Source organism: Oncorhynchus gorbuscha, unplaced genomic scaffold, assembly GCF_021184085.1.
Source record: "Oncorhynchus gorbuscha isolate QuinsamMale2020 ecotype Even-year unplaced genomic scaffold, OgorEven_v1.0 Un_scaffold_2377, whole genome shotgun sequence".
In the NCBI taxonomy this organism is placed as follows: domain Eukaryota; kingdom Metazoa; phylum Chordata; class Actinopteri; order Salmoniformes; family Salmonidae; genus Oncorhynchus; species Oncorhynchus gorbuscha.
In genome coordinates this window covers 46,050-50,338 of record NW_025746907.1, presented here as the reverse complement: position 1 = coordinate 50,338, position 4,289 = coordinate 46,050, and positions in this window count along the sequence as shown.

Genomic DNA, 4,289 nt, shown 5'->3' with positions numbered 1-4,289 from the left:
TTGTTACTTTCCTGTAGTTTCCCCTGTCTTTAGTTGTTACTTTCCTGTAGTTTCCCCTGTCTTTACATTTACATTTACATTTAAGTCATTTAGCAGACGCTCTTATCCAGAGCGACTTACTTTAGTTGTTACTTTCCTGTAGTTTCCCCTCTTTAGTTGTTACTTTCCCCTATCTTTAGTTGTTACTTTCCCCTATCTTTAGTTGTTACTTTCCTGTAGTTTCCCCTGTCTTTAGTTGTTACTTTCCTGTAGTTTCCCCTGTCTTTAGTTGTTACTTTCCTGTAGTTTCCCCTGTCTTTAGTTGTTACTTTCCTGTAGTTTCCCCTCTTTAGTTGTTACTTTCCTGTAGTTTCCCCTGTCTTTAGTTGTTACTTTCCTGTAGTTTCCCCTGTCTTTAGTTGTTACTTTCCCCTATCTTTAGTTGTTACTTTCCTCTAGTTTCCCCTGTCTTTAGTTGTTACTTTCCTGTAGTTTCCCCTGTATTTAGTTGTTACTTTCCTGTAGTTTCCCCTATCTTTAGTTGTTACTTTCCTGTAGTTTCCCCTGTCTTTAGTTGTTACTTTCCTGTAGTTTCCCCTGTCTTTAGTTGTTACTTTCCTGTAGTTTCCCCTATCTTTAGTTGTTACTTTCCCCTATCTTTAGTTGTTACTTTCCTCTAGTTTCCCCTGTCTTTAGTTGTTACTTTCCTCTAGTTTCCCCTATCTTTAGTTGTTACTTTCCTCTAGTTTCCCCTGTCTTTAGTTGTTACTTTCCTGTAGTTTCCCCTATCTTTAGTTGTTACTTTCCTCTAGTTTCCCCTATCTTTAGTTGTTACTTTCCTGTAGTTTCCCCTATCTTTAGTTGTTACTTTCCTCTAGTTTCCCCTCTTTAGTTGTTACTTTCCCCTATCTTTAGTTGTTACTTTCCTCTAGTTTCCCCTGTCTTTAGTTGTTACTTTCCTGTAGTTTCCCCTATCTTTAGTTGTTACTTTCCTGTAGTTTCCCCTATCTTTAGTTGTTACTTTCCTCTAGTTTCCCCTATCTTTAGTTGTTACTTTCCTGTAGTTTCCCCTCTTTAGTTGTTACTTTCCTGTAGTTTCCCCTATCTTTAGTTGTTACTTTCCTGTAGTTTCCCCTATCTTTAGTTGTTACTTTCCTGTAGTTTCCCCTCTTTAGTTGTTACTTTCCCCTATCTTTAGTTGTTACTTTCCTCTAGTTTCCCCTGTCTTTAGTTGTTACTTTCCTGTAGTTTCCCCTGTCTTTAGTTGTTACTTTCCTGTAGTTTCCCCTGTCTTTAGTTGTTACTTTCCTGTAGTTTCCCCTGTCTTTAGTTGTTACTTTCCTGTACTTTCCCCTATCTTTAGTTGTTACTTTCCTCTAGTTTCCCCTATCTTTAGTTGTTACTTTCCTGTAGTTTCCCCTGTCTTTAGTTGTTACTTTCCTGTAGTTTCCCCTGTCTTTAGTTGTTACTTTCCCCTATCTTTAGTTGTTACTTTCCCCTATCTTTAGTTGTTACTTTCCTGTAATTTCCCCTGTCTTTAGTTGTTACTTTCCTGTAGTTTCCCCTGTCTTTAGTTGTTACTTTCCTGTAGTTTCCCCTGTCTTTAGTTGTTACTTTCCTGTAGTTTCCCCTCTTTAGTTGTTACTTTCCTGTAGTTTCCCCTGTCTTTAGTTGTTACTTTCCTGTAGTTTCCCCTGTCTTTAGTTGTTACTTTCCCCTATCTTTAGTTGTTACTTTCCTCTAGTTTCCCCTGTCTTTAGTTGTTACTTTCCCCTATCTTTAGTTGTTACTTTCCTCTAGTTTCCCCTGTCTTTAGTTGTTACTTTCCTCTAGTTTCCCCTGTCTTTAGTTGTTACTTTCCCCTATCTTTAGTTGTTACTTTCCTCTAGTTTCCCCTATCTTTAGTTGTTACTTTCCCCTATCTTTAGTTGTTACTTTCCTGTAGTTTCCCCTGTCTTTAGTTGTTACTTTCCTGTAGTTTCCCCTGTCTTTAGTTGTTACTTTCCTGTAGTTTCCCCTGTCTTTAGTTGTTACTTTCCTGTAGTTTCCCCTGTCTTTAGTTGTTACTTTCCTGTAGTTTCCCCTTTTAGTTGTTACTTTCCTGTAGTTTCCTGTCTTTAGTTGTTACTTTCCTGTAGTTTCCCTCTTTAGTTGTTACTTTCCTGTAGTTTCCCCTGTCTTTAGCTGTTACTTTCCCCTATCTTTAGTTGTTACTTTCCTCTAGTTTCACCTGTCTTTAGTTGTTACTTTCCTGTAGTTTCCCCTCTTTAGTTGTTACTTTCCTGTAGTTTCCCCTGTCTTTAGTTGTTACTTTCCTGTAGTTTCCCCTATCTTTAGTTGTTACTTTCCTGTAGTTTCCCCTGTCTTTAGTTGTTACTTTCCTGTAGTTTCCACTGTCTTTAGTTGTTACTTTCCTGTAGTTTACCCTGTCTTTAGTTGTTACTTTCCTGTAGTTTCCCCTGTCTTTACATTTACATTTACATTTAAGTCATTTAGCAGACGCTCTTATCCAGAGCGACTTACTTTAGTTGTTACTTTCCTGTAGTTTCCCCTCTTTAGTTGTTACTTTCCCCTATCTTTAGTTGTTACTTTCCCCTATCTTTAGTTGTTACTTTCCTGTAGTTTCCCCTGTCTTTAGTTGTTACTTTCCTGTAGTTTCCCCTGTCTTTAGTTGTTACTTTCCTGTAGTTTCCCCTGTCTTTAGTTGTTACTTTCCTGTAGTTTCCCCTCTTTAGTTGTTACTTTCCTGTAGTTTCCCCTGTCTTTAGTTGTTACTTTCCTGTAGTTTCCCCTGTCTTTAGTTGTTACTTTCCCCTATCTTTAGTTGTTACTTTCCTCTAGTTTCCCCTGTCTTTAGTTGTTACTTTCCCCTATCTTTAGTTGTTACTTTCCTGTAGTTTCCCCTGTCTTTAGTTGTTACTTTCCTGTAGTTTCCCCTGTCTTTAGTTGTTACTTTCCTGTAGTTTCCCCTATCTTTAGTTGTTACTTTCCTGTAGTTTCCCCTCTTTAGTTGTTACTTTCCTGTAGTTTCCCCTGTCTTTAGTTGTTACTTTCCTGTAGTTTCCCCTCTTTAGTTGTTACTTTCCTGTAGTTTCCCCTGTCTTTAGTTGTTACTTTCCCCTAACTTTAGTTGTTACTTTCCTCTAGTTTCACCTGTCTTTAGTTGTTATTTTCCTGTAGTTTCCCCTCTTTAGTTGTTACTTTCCTGTAGTTTCCTCTCTTTAGTTGTTACTTTCCTCTAGTTTCCCCTGTCTTTAGTTGTTACTTTCCTGTAGTTTCCCCTCTTTAGTTGTTACTTTCCTGTAGTTTCCCCTCTTTAGTTGTTACTTTCCTGTAGTTTCCCTGTCTTTAGTTGTTACTTTCCTGTAGTTTCCTTTTAGTTGTTACTTTCCTGTAGTTTCCCCTGTCTTTAGTTGTTACTTTCCCCTATCTTTAGTTGTTACTTTCCTCTAGTTTCACCTGTCTTTAGTTGTTATTTTCCTGTAGTTTCCCCTCTTTAGTTGTTACTTTCCTGTAGTTTCCCCTCTTTAGTTGTTACTTTCCTCTAGTTTCCCCTGTCTTTAGTTGTTACTTTCCTGTAGTTTCCCCTGTCTTTAGTTGTTACTTTCCTGTAGTTTCCCCTGTCTTTAGTTGTTACTTTCCCCTATCTTTAGTTGTTACTTTCCTGTAGTTTCCCCTGTCTTTAGTTGTTACTTTCCTGTAGTTGCCCCTGTCTTTAGTTGTTACTTTCCCCTATCTTTAGTTGTTACTTTCCCCTATCTTTAGTTGTTACTTTCCTCTAGTTTCCCCTGTCTTTAGTTGTTACTTTCCCCTATCTTTAGTTGTTACTTTCCCCTATCTTTAGTTGTTACTTTCCTCTAGTTTCCCCTCTTTAGTTGTTACTTTCCCCTATCTTTAGTTGTTACTTTCCTCTAGTTTCCCCTGTCTTTAGTTGTTACTTTCCCCTGTCTTTAGTTGTTACTTTCCTGTAGTTTCCCCTGTCTTTAGTTGTTACTTTCCCCTGTCTTTAGTTGTTACTTTCCTGTAGTGTCCCCTGTCTTTAGTTGTTACTTTCCTGTAGTTTCCCCTGTCTTTAGTTGTTACTTTCCTGTAGTTTCCCCTGTCTTTAGTTGTTACTTTCCCCTATCTTTAGTTGTTACTTTCCTCTAGTTTCCCCTCTTTAGTTGTTACTTTCCTGTAGTTTCCCCTGTCTTTAGTTGTTACTTTCCTCTAGTTTCCCCTATCTTTAGTTGTTACTTTCCTCTAGTTTCCCCTCTTTAGTTGTTACTTTCCCCTATCTTTAGTTGTTACTTTCCTCTAGTTTCCCCTCT